Source organism: Marmota monax, unplaced genomic scaffold (assembly GCF_021218885.2).
Source record: "Marmota monax isolate L192 unplaced genomic scaffold, Marmota_monax_Labrador192_F-V1.1 WCK01_AAM20220418_F8-fsc00077, whole genome shotgun sequence".
In the NCBI taxonomy this organism is placed as follows: domain Eukaryota; kingdom Metazoa; phylum Chordata; class Mammalia; order Rodentia; family Sciuridae; genus Marmota; species Marmota monax.
Window position 1 is genome coordinate 1,067,253 of NW_026694610.1, and position 17,203 is coordinate 1,084,455.

Below are 17,203 nucleotides of genomic sequence, written 5' to 3' on the forward strand. Positions count from 1 at the left end.
ACACTTTTCTACTCTTCTATCTCTTCTGTTTTCCTCATACTCAACTCTATCCTTAGCACCTCAAGATACTAATTGAGGTATACAATGTCTGCCCATACCACCAATGTCACAGCAATAATTAATACAGCAGAAGTCATAGACAACACCTATTGTTTGACTTTAAGCCAGATATAATGCATGATTATTTACTGTTTCTACTGATGGAAATTGCTGATCCTACTTTTTACATGTTGAACCAACTAACAATAGATATCAAAAGAGGAACTAAGGAACTAGACTACAGCTATATATTGTTTGCATCAATTGTTGCTATCATTGGGTTCTCCCTTCCCAAACTGGGAAGTATTGGTAACAGAGAAACTCTATAAACTCATAATATAGAAACTCTACAGCATCGAATCCAACCACACTCACAAACAATATGAAAAAGCAAGGCCAGCATGGTGGCACACACCTGTAATCCCCATGGTTCAGGAGGCTGAGACAGGAAGCTCGAGAGTTCAAAATCAGCCTTAGTAAAAGTGAGGTGCTAAGCAATTCAGTGAGACCCTGTCTCTAAATAAAATACATAAAGGGCTGGGGGATGTGGCTCAGGAGTCGAGTGCCCCTGAGTTCAATCCCCAGTACAAACACACACACACATACACACACAAGCAAGCAAGGCAACAAACTTTCCCCAAAACACAGAATACCTCAACAATGGATTCCATTGACACAAAAGTGGAGGAAATGTTAGAGATGGAATTCAAAAAGTTCATGATTAAACCAATCTTTGAGATAAAAGATGATGTAAGAAATGAAATCAGAGAAAATACAAGAAGTAAAAGATCATTTCAACAAGAAGATAGAGATCCTAAATAAGAATCAGTTATAAATCCTCAAAATGAAGGAATCAATAAACCAAATTAAAAATTCATTGGAAAGAATCACCAGCAGAGCAGACCAGGTAGAAGACAGAGTTTTAGACTTTATGAAGACAAAATATATAATCTTGAAAATAAAGTTGACCATGGAGAAAAGATGTTAAGAGACCATGAACAGAACTTCCAAGAAATAGGAGATAACATTAAAAGACCAAACTTAAGATTTATTGGGATAGACAAAGGCTCAGAGATACAAACCTAAGTAATGCACAATGTTTTCAGTGAAATAATGTCAGAAAATTTCCCAAACTTTAAGAATAAAATGGAAAAACAAATACAGGTTTGGGGTTTACAGGACCCCAAATACACAAAATTAGAACAGATCCACACCAAGGCACATTATTGTGAAAATATTTAATATACATAATAAGGATAGAATTTTAAAAGCTTCCAGAGAAAATCGATAGGTCAAATTTAGAGGGAAACCAATCTGGATCTCAGCTGATTTCTCAACCCAGATCTTCAAAGCTGGGGGTTGAAAGAAAATGGATGCCAACTAATAACACTATACCTAGCAAAATTAAGCTTCAGAATTGATGGTAAAATAAAAACTTTCCACAATAAACAAAAGTTAAAAGAATTCACAACTAGAAAGCCTGCACTATAAAATATAATAAAATATTTCATAAAGAAGAAATGAAAAAGTGAAGAAATGAAAAGTGAAAACCAGCAAAGGGGAAACTACACTAGAAGGATTGTTAATCAAAGGAGAAACTAATTCAAATTAAAAGACAGAAATAAGTCAAAATTGCAGGGAATAAAATCATATCTCAATAATAACATTGAATGTAAATGGCCTAAACTTGTCAATCAAAAGATACCGACTGGAAGATTGGATTAAAAAATAAGACTCAACAATATGCTGTCTCCAAGAGACTCATCTCATAAACAAAGATATCTACATACTGAAGGTAAAAGGCTGAGAAAAAAAAATATCATTCACATGGATCTAGTAAACAAGCAGGATTCTATACTTACATCAAATAAAGTGGACTTCAAACCAAAGTTAATCAGAAGGGCCCAAGAAGGTCATTTCATACTGCTTAAGAGAATTATACATCAAGACATAACCACTGTAAATATTTATGCCTCAAACAGTGGAGCACTTATGTGCATTAAACAAACCATTCTCAATTTCAAGAATCAAATATACCACAACACAATAATACTGGGTAACTTTAACCCACCTCTCTCATCACTGGATAGATCCTCCAAACAAAAACTAAATAAAGAAGCTATATAAATAAAAAAGTACAATTAATAATTTAGGCTTAATAGACATATAGAGGATATTTCATCCATCAATGACTGCATATACTTTCTTCTCAGCAGTGCACAGATCTTTCTGTAAAACAGATGATATCTTAGGTCACAAAGCAACTCTTAACAAAAACAAAAGAAATAGAGGGAATGCCTTGAATTCTATCTCATCATGATGGAATGAAATTATAAATCAATGATAAAATTAAAAACAGAAGCTATTCTAACACTTGGAGACTAAATAGTATGCTATTGAATGACCAGTGGATAGTAGCAGAAATCAGGGTGAAAATTTAAAAAATATTTGGAGGTAAATGAGAATAGTGACACAACTCATCAACATCTCTGGGACACTATGAGGCAGTGCTGAGAGGAAAGTTCATTGCATTGAGCACATTTGTTAAAAAAATAAAAAGTCAACAAATAAATGACCTAACTAGCATTCATCACGAAGCCCTAAAAAAAAAAAAAAGGAACAAATCAACACTAAAAGCAGTAGAAGACAGGAAACAGTTAAAATCAGAGCTGAAATAAATAAAAATCAAACAAAAAGTTCAAAAAATTGATGAAACAAAAAAATTTGTTCTTTGAAAAAAATAGATAAAATTGATAAACCCTTAGCCAAGATAACAAAGAAAGAGAAAGAAAATTCAAATCACTATAATTCATGATGAAAAAGGAAATATTACCACAGACACTATTGAAATACAGATGACAATCAGAAACTACTTTGAAAATCTATACTTCAATAATATAGAATATAATGAATACAAAAAAATTGATAATGACATATTACCTACCAAATTGAATCAGGAGGACATAGAAAATTTAAACAGTTCAATTTCAAGCATTCAAACAGTTTCAATTTCAATGGAATTGAAGATACCATAAAAAGCCTATCAATAAGGGGCTATGGGTATAGATCAGTAGGAGAAAAATCTTTATTACCTGCATTTCAGATAAAGCATTAATATCCAAGATATACAAAGAACTCAAAAACTTAACAACAAAAAAACAAATAACCCAATCAATAAATGGGCAAAGAAACTGAACAGGTGCTTCACAGAAGAAAAAATACAAATAGTCAAAAATATACTAAAAATGCTTAACATCTCTGGCAATTAGAGAAATGCAAATTAAAACTGAGATTCTATTTCACTCCAGTCAGAATGGCAATTATCAAGAATACACCCAACAATAAATGTTTGCAGAGATTTGGGGAAAAGATTCACTCATACATTGTTGGTGGGACTGAAAATGTGCAACCACTCTGGAAAGCAATATGGAGATTCCTTAGAAAACTTGGAATGGAACCACCATTTGACCCAGTTATAACAGCTTAATTCATAATAGTAAAGCTGTGGATCCAACCTAGATGCCCTTCAACAGATTAATGGATAAAGAAAATGTGGTATATATACACAATGGAGTATTACTCTACCATAAAGATGAATGAAACTGTGATATTTGTTGGTAAATGGATGAAATGGATAATATCATACTATGTGAAATAAGACAGTCCCCCCAAACCAAAGGCCAAATGTCCTCTTTGATAGGCAGATGCTAACTGATAACAAAGGTAGGTAGGGGAGGGAAGAATAGAAGTTCATTGGATTAGTCAAAGGGGAATGAAGAGAAAGGAGATGGGAATAGGAAAGAGAGTAGAATGAATCAGACATAACTTTTCTATGTTCATATATGAATACACAACCTGTATAAATCCACATTATATACACCCACAAGATAGGGATCCTAACTGGAATTATATTTTGTGTATGTATAAGGTATATCTAAAAACAACAAACAAAAAAAAAAAGAAAAAGAAATCCTCAATCATGGACCATTACATTCATAATCATGGTCTTTTAGCCAGAAATAATAAGAAATAAAACGTAGAAATCATAGAACAAATTGTTAAAGGAAGATTGACACATATGACACGTTTTTATCCTCGCTAATCCAATTTCAAAATTACCAATTTCATAAGTACTCTCCACAATGAGAATTATTAGTAACTTTCAACCTAATGATCATTATCGTAAATAAAGAAGCTTGTTAAAACTATCTCCATAGCGACCAGTCATTTTTGGCAGTTAAAGATAAACAATTCTTGAAATTTGCTAAAGCTATGAATCTTGAGTATGAAGTTCCTTTCAGAACACATATATGAAAACTTTTCCTGAATTATATTCTGTTGTATACAAACGTTTAGTGGCATTATTAAATATACCAGTTGAAAGTGACTCTCCTCTTAGTATGAAAATATGCAGAATAGTAGCTACAAGAACTATGTAGCAGTTGGAAGCTCTGAGAAACTACTTTACTGTTCTAACACTATGACAAAATTTCCAGTTTACACTATTAGATATTAATACTGAGACTATAATAACGTGAATATTTGCATAAAATTTCAGAGTTATATTCCAGCAGTCCTTTCAATGAATATGATATTTGACTATCATCTCTGCTTGAAGAGAATACATATTTTAACCCTCAGCCATCTGCATTTTAGTCAGGACTGTAGTAATTGTATCCTGAATGTATATGGATTGTATTTAAAAGACAAAGAAATGTGGATCTGTTAGGATCATTTTAATTGCATGGACCAGACATCCCTACCCAAATTTGCCATTAAAACATATGTAGGGTAAGAGAATTTATTGGCTCAAACCAAAGAGTCTGATGAGGTGAATAATGCTTTCTTCAGATAAGGGTTCATGTGGAGAATCTTCAAGGATGTGGAGAGGACCTGGTTTCTCTCTCACCAGTTTTCAGCTCTGCTTCTGAGGTCCACCACCCCATTCTCAGGCTCCCTTCTTATGATCCAAGATGGCAGCCAAGAGCTTCTGTAGCCACTTGCTTTCACATTAACATCCAGAAAAGAAGCAAGATAGTCTTGTCCCAGCAGTCCCCAGCAAGTCATGAAGTACACCCTCCTAGAAGTATGCTTGTGTGATGTCCACCTCCAAACTCATCTCTGTAGACAGAAGAGTACCCTAGGGTTGTTTGCTTAAATCAACCAGCTTCCATCCATGGAGGCAGGAAAAGGTTAAACCCTCTAACCCACATGGGGAAGAAATGATTTCCCAGAAGAGCTAAGGGGATGCTATTATCAAGAATTAGGGAAAATTTATGCTTATAAGCAAACAGTAGATGTGAGCCATAACATGGAACCATGCTAGCCCCTGGAAAATAAAGTATGATCATAAAATGACATCTAGGGCATGATTCCAATATTCATGGATAGATTTAAATTTTTATGGACAGATTTCAATGCAACTATAATTTGACTTCATTTATTTGACCATTCTCCTCTTAGGGCTTTTCCAGCTGTTTGCACCATTTCACTATCAGAATAAACTTCAATTAACACAATTGTACATCAATATTTGCACATAAGATGATTTTAAAAGGCTGGGCACAGTGGCACATACTTGAAATCCCAGCTTCCTAAGAGATCAAGGCAGGAGGACCACAAAGTTTGAGGCCAGCCTGGGCAACTTAGTGAGATCCTGTCTCACAGCAAAATAAAAGGGGCTAGAGATGTAGCTCAGATGTAGAATATTTCTGGGTTCAATTTCCAGTCCTGAAAAAGAACAAAATAAGTGACCTTGGAATAAATTACTAAAAACTGAATTGTTAAATCAAAGAACATTTAGACAATTTAAGGTTTTACACATCTTGCAAAATTGCCCTTCAGCAAAGTTATACTTCCAGCAGCAATACAGAGCAACAGTAGCTTTCCATCACCTACCTCACCAACAAATAACACCATGCACCAGTTCAGTGGACACAAGACATCTCATTTTATCCACTGATATTTTAATTTTTTTTTCTGTTAATATTTACTCTTTTGTTGACAAGCTATGGTTCATTTCTCAATTGGCTATTCATCTTTATGCATTAAAATTTTTTCCATCATGTGTCATATTTTTTCCTCATTTTTCATTTTCCCTTCAACTTTACATATATATAAGTATAGAATATAGGATAATATATATATATATATTATATATATATATATATATAAGTATAGAATATAGGATAATATATATATATATTATATATATATATATATATATATATATATATTTTCTAGTTTTGTGTGATCAAAATTATAAAGTATTTCTTTTAGAAATAACCTTCACAAATCAAATAATTTCAGTTGTTAATTATATTTTCTTCCAGTATATTTAGTATTTTATATTTTACTTTAGTTAAACACTTAAATTATATACAATTATTTTCTTCTAACATGTGAGATTAGGCCATAACTTTATTTTTTTTAAATGGCTAAGTAGAATCCTAATGTTGATGTAGTATAATCTGGTGGTTAAAATTCCCAGCTCTGGAGACAGACTAGTGGATTTATTCCTTTGAAAATTAGGCATCTTTTCCATGTCTCATCTACAGAATTGAAAATGAAAATAATGGTACCCACTTTGTAGGGTGGCTTTAAGAGGACACATTAAAACACAAAAAAGAATTCTAATAGTGTCCAACACATAGTAAACGTTTGACATTGCTTTTACTACTATTTATTGATCTGCTATTTCTCTTGTTGAGATACTACCTTTGGGGAAGTTCTAAATATTTATCTATATGTGGATCTGTTTTGAGAATTTTTGTTTTCTCCTATTGACCAGTCAGTTTACTTTTATTTTTAAAAGGTTCATATAAATGTTTGGAATCAACAGAACAAACCTGGGACTTCTTAAGATGCCTTGGTCTCTTGCCCTAGAAGTTCTAGAAGTCATTTCTGTCCTATATACTGTCAGTCAGTTTTGTACATATTAGGTTTCTTCAACAGGTTTGATGGGTATCCTTTGGTGATTCATCAGTTTATCCAGTCTCAGCTATGCCACCTATTAGCTGTGTAAACTCAGACAAGTTGTCTGAACTCTGCCTCAGTGGCTTTATTTGTAAAATAGGTATAATAGTCATGACCTCATAGGGCTGCTATGAGGACAAAATGAGATAATGGATGTAAGTCTCTTAGCATAGTGAACATAAAAACCACATAACTGTTAGTAATTGTCTTATTATTGCTTTCATAATATTATAAGACACAAAAGTCTATCCTTCATTGAAAGGCCTAGTAGTTACTAATGGGAGTAATCAGGATGCAGAGAAAATAGGGGAAAGGAAACTAAATGTATTTTTCAAGTAAAGTTATAATTTTTCCATGTTAAATAATCAATAGCACTCATATAATACCTTGTACAGAGCATATGCTCAAAACATTGTTGAATAAGTGCATATAAAGAAATCATATTGTCTTTCTGTCTGAGGATTCAATGTAAAGTGAAAATTGGAATTGAAACTTCACTAATAATATTCCTTAGGAAGAGAGCAATAATAAAATAGTATTAAAATTCTAATTCATGATTCCTGGCTTATCATTTTTCCTATGATCAGCACATATTTATACACATGCTGAAAAGAGAGATGCTAAAAAGAGGGAAAATGCTTACAAATTAGCAAACCATCAGAGCAATAATCCTATTTTCTTGATATCTGTGTTCTTGGGAAACATGTTCGTCCACAGAGCAATTATCCTCTAATAACATGTCTAACATGCATTCATGTGTGGTCACACACACACACACACACACACACACTCACACACACAAACCACAAACAAGCATTTCTTGACATTTTAAACCATTCCAGATTGGCTCAATTTCAGTTAATCATATTAAAATGTCAAGAAAATTAAGTATTAAAGATGCAATCTGGTCCTTCCTGAACTTATTTACTTGTTCTTTTAAAAAAAGAAAGAAAGAAAAGATATGGCAGGAAGCATCTGACTGCTTTGTCCCTTTCACCAGACAGTCTCATTATGTCTTCCTGCTTTTACTCTAGCAAAATTCTCCACTATGTATAAAAGAGCAGGGGGGTAGAGGATCTGGAACCTAGTGAGAGAAGGTAGAGCCATGTGTGCTGCCTTCCCTGGGGTTTCCCATTCTAAGGCAAGGCCACAGAGAGAAACACTTGTGAGTGTCTGGACCCTGAGTCATCATGGGGATAACCAGTGGCTTTTGAGATGTTATGCCAACAAATTATTGGGGGCCAAAACATTAAAATTACTCCCATGTGAGTTTGAAACTCAATCCTATTGACTTTTGGAGGAAGGATACATCCTTTACCATCCCACCATCTTCAATACCAGTAATTGCACCCTGCATCGAAAGACTGATGAGAATGGAATTGGAAACCTGGAGATAATTTAAGAATAGCTTAGGTAACAAAACCCAGTCTTTGAAGAAGAGCTTTATGGGAGAGGTCTTAAATGATCTTAAATCTTGACCACAATTCCTTGGACACAACCACAGAAAAAAGAAAACACCACCATGTTTACATGGAGTCTGATGAGCCAGCTATGTCAGCTTGAATTGGTTTTTACAGCCATTTTCACAAGTGATTTAAGTGGCTAAATTAATTGGCAAATGTTCAATTCCCATCCAGTCAAGTTATCTAGGTCAAGAAAAATAAACATGTCAATGCAGTCAGCAAAGGAAGAAATCAGAGAAGTCCTTTATTGCTCTGTGAGACATATTCCTTAGCTGTGGTGTATTAAATGACACATGCAGCACGGTCAACTCAGAGTTTAAAAGTAGGAATATTTCCTACTTAGTAGCCATATGCTTAAATCTGATAAAAGAAACTTCCTATCCAAGGGCCTTCTTTTAAAGATTTTAGAAAACAAAATAAATAGATGAAGATGTCAGATAGATAGACAGCAAGCACATACAAAGAGGCCCTCTAAGAGTAGAGTCCAGGTTAAAGAAAGAAAATACATTTGTTTCTTTCACATTTATTATTTTTTTCACTCATTCATTCCACATGTTTTATTAAATGTCAGTGTTCTAAGCATTGGGAAGGAAATAGTGATCCAGAAAACAAATATTTTTCTCTGCTCTCACTGAAGCTTCCAATCAAACGGAGGAGAATGCCCATAACTAGATTACTAACATGATAAAATTCATCATGAATCAAGTGCTTATAAATGAGAGAAAAACAGATGGAAGTGAAATGGCCCAGGAGGTCAAGAAAGACCTTCTCCAAAAAGTGATTCTTAAGGTGACATTGGACCAGGAATGAACCAAGGAGAGGATGAAATGATATCCCCAGGAGATGGATCAGCCTGTCCAAAGACTGTATCATAGAAGGATGTAGGAAATAAAGACAGCTAAGAGAACACTGGGGAGCAGGGGAAGGCCCAGGAGAGAGCTGAAGAACATGTATGCCGGGGTTTGTCTACCTCCTATGAGCAGTGGAAGTCATTGCAAAGGTTTAAGGAGGAGGGTGACATTGCCAGCATTCGTTTTGTAACCATCAGTCTGAATGCTGTGTGGGGACTGGACTAGAACGAGGCCAGAGGGGTGATGGTGAAATATGATGGTTGACATGTGGGGGTGTCCCCCAAAAGCTCAGGTGTGAGACAATGCAGAAAGGTTCAGAGGAGTAATGATTGAGTTGTGAAACTCAATCAATAAATTAATCACCCGATGGCATTAATTGAGTGGTCACTGAAGTGGCTGGAGGAGTTGCGAACTGGGGGCGTGGCTTTGGGGGTATGTGTATCTGGCAAGTGGAGAGACCTCGATTTCTGCTTCCTGATGAAGTGAGCTGTTTTTCTCTGCACACCCATTCACCATGATGTTCTGCCTCACCTTGAGCCCCGAGGAACGGAGCTGGCCTTCTATGGACTAAAACCTCTGAAACTGAGCCCTCAAATAAACTTTTCCTCCCCCACAGTTGTGCTGGTCGGGTCATTTAGACACAGCAGTCAAATAGTTGATTAAAACAGGAAATCAGCTACAATATCAGGACTAGGCTATTGCTGTTATCTGACAATGATGGTGCCAGTGGAGATGGGTCAAAGGGTGAACTACTGGCCTTTGAATCCATTAAAAAGGAAAAATGCATATGGAATGGGCATATGCAATAAAAATAACTTCTTTGGACTGGGGGAGAGAAAGGGTTAAAACAACAACAACACTCACTTTACAAGACCAAATAATTCTCATGACTCAGGCAACTGGCATTCTAAGTCTAAATCCAGAATTGTGAATATTTTTTGTTGCTCTGAAGTCTCACACTTGACTCTTAGAGATAAACTAAGACAAAACTCTGAGAAACTATAGAATTCTATTTCTGGTTAAGATACAGAAAGGCCTAAAGATAGTCACTTGCATTATAACAAAAGAAAATCGTATATAAGCTTAAAATTAATTTTTTAAGCTATTTTAAAGATCAATACACACACACAGTGTAAATAAACTAACTCTAGAGATGAATATGCCTATCAAAGAAAAGCAAAAGGTGGTGACTATTTTCATACTTGGGACAAAGTGTCCAGCCTGAAACAGGTGGAAAAGCACCCCTGACACAGGCAGAAGAATTTGTTAGGATGAGGAGAAATCAGTTGAACTTTAACAACGTGTGGGCTAACAGGCTGGAATCTGGAAGAGTACCAAACACAAAAATAAATTTCTCAGAACAATTCTCCCCCTGGGAACGTTGCCAAAGAGGCAGCAGTTGGGACAGAACTAGGAGAGAGATCTCCCCATGCCTTGTGCTGCCCCAGCTCCACAGCTCGTCTGGAGTTGAACGTGAAGATGAAATCAAACTAACCAGAGCTGCAACCAAATATCTTCTGGGGCAAATCTTGAAAAGACAAAAGAGATCTGCCTTCCACTGGTAAAGCAAGAATGTGGGGGTTATCCAGTCAAAATGGCTATTATCAAAAAACAAATAATAACAAGTGCTGGCAAAGATGTGGAGAAAAACTATCCCTTAGTTCACTTTTGAAAGGCACTGTGGAAAACAGAGTATACAGGCATTATGGAAAACAGAGTGGAGGTTCCTGAAAAAAAACTTAAAGAAGACCTACTGTGTGATCCACCTATACCACTCCTGGTACATATATATGAAGGAAATGAAATCAGCATACAAAACAGACACCCATAAACACAAGTTTATTAGTTTATTATGGCACAATTCACTATAGCCAAGATATGGAATCAGTGCAGCTGCCCATCAACAGATGAATAGATTTTAAAAAATGTGGCATATATATATATATATATATATATATATATATATATATATATATATACACAGTGGAATATTATTAAGCTGTAAAGAAGAATGAAATCATGCTTTTGCAGAAGAATGGATGGAACTGGAGAACGTCATGTCATGAGAAATAAGCCAGACACAGAAAGACAAGTATCACATATTTTCTCTCATATGTGGAGACAAATAACAACAAAAACTAATGACCAGAAAGTAGATGAGGGACTATTAGGGAAGGAGACGGGGACTATAGGAAGTGGGCAGAGAGGGGAGGGCAAGACATGGTAGAAGAGAAGGTGAGTACACTCAAGGCATGATAAATGCATGTATGTAAATGTTGCAATGAAACCATTAAGTTACACAATTAATATGTGTTAAAAATTGTAATTAAAAAGTTTAGTTTTATGAGGGAAGGTGATATAGAGGAGGACAAGAGAGGCTAGTATGGAAGGTAAGTATGACCCAAACATGACATATGCATATGTGGGAATAACAATGAAATCCATTAATATGTACATTATTATGTGCATTAATAATCACAATAGAAATAATTTGGGGGTTGGATGAAAGGCCAAGAGAAATCTCCATAATATCACTGGAAAGATGCAAATTGAAGATAATTAAAGTTTTGTTGCAATTCCGGCTCAGCTAGACTCACTAATAATACTCAGGCTAGGATTTCAATAAAAATCTCCATTCCAAGTTTTGGACCTAGAAAAGGGAAGACTCTTTCTATGAAAAAATAAAATAAAAATATAAAATCTAATTTATTCTCTACTAGTAAGTTATTTAAAATGTCTGACATATGATAAAAATTATAAAACACACAAACAAAAATAAAAATGTGATTCATAAGCAAAACCATAAAAAGCCAATAGAGGCAGAGCCCCTGGTGACCAGATCTGTAGTCAATAGGTGAGATCTCTAAAATATGCTAAAGAATTTGGAAGTAAAGATGAACATAATGGGTGAATAGAGAGGAACATCATCACAGAAACTGAAGCTCTAAACAAGTCCTACAGGGAAATTCCAGAATAGTAAAAATAGGATATTTTTTGAAACAAAAAAAAATATGCAATGAATAAAATTTTTTTCCACAATATTTAATGGTGCGTTATAGTTGAATGTAATGACAGGATCTATTGTTACATATTCATACATAAGCACAATGTAACAATATAATTTGGTCGATTTTACTCCACAGTATTTTTCCCCTCCCTCCCTTCCTTCCACCTTGTTCCATTCTTCTATTCTAGTAATCTCCCTTTGATTTTCATAAGATTCCTCCCTACCATTCTTTCACTTTTTAGTTTCCACATATGAGAGAAAACATATAACCTTCTGAGTTTGGCTTATTTCATTTAACTTGAGGTTCTCAAGTTCCATCCATTTTCCTGCAAATGACATAATTTTATTTTTATTTATGGCTGGGTAAAACTCTGCTGTGTCATATTCCACATTTCTTTATCTAGTTATCCATTTACTTCCAGTAGGCCTGTTCCATGGTTTGGCTATTGTGAATTGTGCTGCTATAAACGTGGGCATGCATGTATCACTATAGTAGAATAATTTTTATTCTTTAGGATAGCTGGGTCATATGGTAGTTCCATGCCTACCCTTTTGAAGAAACTCCATACTGATTTCCCTAGTGATCGTACTGATTGCAGTCTCATCAACAAAGTGCTCCTTTTCCTCCACATCCTCTCCAGCATTTATTATTTGCATTCTTGATGACTGCCATAATGAATAAACTTTTTTTAAGAGCAGAGGAAATAAACAAACAAACAAAAAAAGATAAGTAATGCCAAGAAAGTTCAACATAAAAGAGCCAAAATGAAGTAGAGAAAGAAAACGAATTAAAATATCAAATATGGCTTCAGAGACATGTGGGTAAATAGCAAATGCTCTAACATACTTGTAACTAGAACTTTCAAAGCATATTCTTTCTTCAAAATGCAATCTAGTTAGAAATCAATAATAAAATTATAACTAAAAGAAGCTCAAATATTTATAAATTAAGCCACACACTTATAAATAAGCCCTGGGTCAAGGAAGAAATGACAATAGAACTTTTAAAATAATTTTAACTGAATGATCATGAGACAAGAACATATCAAAACTTGTGAGATATATTTGAAGTGGTGCTTAGAGGGAAAGTTACAGCTTTAAATGCATATATCATAAATTAAGGATGATGTAAAACCAGGACCAAAAGGCATAAAGATTAAGAAGAAATGACACTGTTTGCAAGCAGTATAATTATGTAAATGACGTGATTCAGTAAGACTCTTGTCTCTAAATAAAATACAAAAAAAAGGCTGGGGATATGGCTCAGTTGTTGAGTGCCCCTGGGTTCAATCCCCAGTACCGAAAAAAGAAAAGAAAAGAAAAAAGAAAAAAAAATTTATAAGATCTAAATAAGTGTAAAGGTATACTATGTTCAAGGATTGGAGGATTCATCATATCCATTCTCCCTAAATTAATATATAGATTAAACATAGCTTCGATCAAAATCCTGGCATGTTCCTTTGTAGGTTTTAAGACTTATAAAGTTGTTTAAGAGTATATTAACATGAGAAAAAGCAAATAGTGTCTGTAAAAAGACCCAAATGCATGTAATTTATTTTCAACAAAATACAATGTAATTCAATGAAGAAATAACAATGATGTTGTAACTCCAAATTTTCCTGGAACAAATGAACTTTTATGGGAAAAAGTTAATGTTGGTCCCCTATAGTATAATATGCAAAAAAAAATTATTTGGAATGATCATGGATCTAAATGCAAAAACAAAACAAAACAAAATCCTATACAGTTTCTAGAAAGAAACCCAAAAGAATATCTTAATGATTTGGACAGTTAAGGACTTTATTTGTCACAATGCAGAAAGCATTAAGTGAAAAAAGTGAAGTTCAATTTTAATTTTACTAAGTTAAAAGTCTCTGCTCATCAAAGATGCCATTAAGAAAGGGGAAGCAAAACTACTCTAAGATTTCATCTCACTCCAGTCAGAATGGCAATTATTAAGAATACAAGCCACAGTAAATGTTGGCGAGGATGCAGGGGCTAAGGCACACTCATACATTGCTGGTGGGACAGCACATTTGTGCAACCAATCTGGAAAGCAGTATGGAGATTCCTTGGAATGGTGAGGAAGCATGGGGGGGAATGGAGGAAGTTTAGATAGGGCAAAGGGGAGGGATAAGAAGGGTGGGGGTATGGAGGTAGGAAAGATGGTGGAATGAGTTAGACATCATTACCCTAAGTACGTGTATGAAGACACAAATGGTGTGAATCTACTTTGTGTACAACCAGAGACTTGAAAAATTGTGCTTTATATGTGTACTATGAATTGAATTACATTCTGCCATCATATATAACAAATTAGAATAAATAAATATTTTTTAAAAAGAAAGGGGAAGAAAGAAAAGCTCTATAAATTATAAGAAAATATTTACATTACATATAAGTGAGAAGAAATTCATTTCTAGAATATATGAAGTTCTATAAATCAATAATTCTTTTTAAAAAATCACAAAGGAAGAAAGATTTGAACATATATTTCCCAAGAAAAAATATATGAATATCCAATAAACATTTGAGGAGGTGATTAACATTATACATTATCAGAGAAACAGAAATTAAAACCATACTGAGATATCACCACCTGGCTAAAGTGAAAGTCTGACTATATCTAATGTCGGTGAGGATGTAGAGCAACCGGAACTCCCATGCATTGCTGTTGAGAATGTAAAAAGAAACCATCACTCTGAGAAACCAGTTGGCAGGTTTTTATACATATCCTACATTATGACACAATAATTTCACTCCTAGGAATATATGTTAGAGAAATGAAAGCATATGCCTACAAAAAGACTTGTGTACAAATATTTAGAGCAGCTTTAGTCAAAATAACCCAAAGCTGTAAAAACCAGATGCCCAATTGCTCAATTTAGTATAGTCACACAATGGAGTTCTTGTAGTAATAAAAAAGAACTAAAGATATGTACAATACCATGAATGAATATCTTGAGAGACCAGAGCCAGGCTTAAAAGAGTACATACTGATTCTACTTACGCTATGTTCAAGGATCAGCAAACCTATTATATTCCGTTAGAACAGAATTTGCCTCTGGAAGAAAAAGGGAAGGGATTATAAAGTGGTACCAAGGACTTTTCTGGGTCATAGAAATTAATGGTAACACAGTTGTATCTATACCTTTGTCACAGCCCTTGCATTGTGCACTTAGATGTTTATATTTTTCCATAAGCAAATTATATCTCAATAATGAAAACAGGAAAAAAGAAAAACAATCCAACCTCATGAAGGAAAATATACACCCTAAAATGTAGATTCTATTTTCTATCCAGAATATTGAATTGATTATGAGAACATGACATCACAACACAAGGGAACAAAAGGCAACATGAAATCAAGTAACCTCTCAAAGTTTTACTTTGAAAATGCAGCAGGATCCCTTAAGAAATAAATTTTTTACACAACCTGAGAGTTTTCTCCTCTAGCCTCTCAGTATACTTGGTTTCTGTCAGAGCCAGCCTGAGGGGAATTTCTTACTTTTTGATCACAGTGAAATCTAGTTTCAGTGAACCTCCTTCAAGGTCAAGAAAGGCAGCATGATGGAAAAGCCCAGCAAACCTAAATTCAAAGCTCATGGGTGGCTGTGAGTTGCTCTGCAGCTGGGACTGTAATCCCTCACTCTCTGGGCCTCAATCTCCTCACCAGTCAAAAGGAGAAAGAATTGACATGAAACATCAAAGAAACGGCAGCACTGAGGTCTGGCTCAAAGCAGCCCTCCTGGGCAGCTGCTGCATTGATTGCTGTGAGGGAAGAGACTGTCTGAGGGGAGGTGGTGGAAGCCCGTGGGAGTAAAGTCTCTTCAGAGGGAGGTGTTAGTGTTGCCAAGCAACCAGCCCAGGAGCACCTTGGCAGAAGGTTGTGACCTCCTCCAAGGCTGTCTGTTGTTTTAATGCAACCATTCCATGGCTCCAGAGGTCTGATTCTGAGGGGTGCCTTAAAACCCACAAAACAAACAAGCAAGCAACTCAGAATGACTACCGGAATTTTCCATCAGCTGGACATGGCTCACTGTATGATTTTTAAGGATAATCGAAATTGAAAAATTGTGCCATCACCAGATCATTTTACATTCGTTTCCTTCAGAAAAAACATGATTATAGTAATAATTATAGTAACAATGCACTGACTATTTCTGATCACTTTCCTAACATCACTTGAGCATCTCAGGATTTTTCCAAGTTAAGATCTTATTGTATCTTCTGTGTACTCTGCTCTCTGTCTACAAGGGCATAGATCCTTCCTTAGGTTTGCCTTTGGTTTGCCTATGGAATCTAAAGACAACCCCAAAAGAGATTATGGATAATTTGAGCCTAAAGTAAGATTTTTCTGATTTTAAATTGTGGTGATCAAATCACTTCAGAGAATTTCAGAATTGCAAGCAATCATTTTTGGAGATGAAGGAATCCTCTTATGACACTTCTTTCACAATTCCATCCACTGGAAATCTGTGGTTAGCTCTGTCACTTTCCTTGTCATGAACTTCATTACTTCACCAGGCCCCTTACTGCGTGGTTGGAGAGCTCAAATTACAAAGATTTTTCCCCCTTATATTGAACTAAAATCTCCCCTTCAAAAATTCCCTCAGGACTTTTTATATATTCTTTAAAGAATACACACTTCACCTTTACCTCATAGATTTTCCCCTATATATTGGGTTTTTTTTTTTTTTTCATTACTGCAATAAAATGCCTGATGTTGGTACTTATAAAGAAAAGAGGTTTATTTAGCTCACAGTTTTGGAGGTTAAAAGTTCCAACAGAAGATTGCTGGCTCTGATGAGGACCTCCTTAGCTGTATCACCTCATGGTAGATAGCACCTCATGGCAGAAGTAGTTGT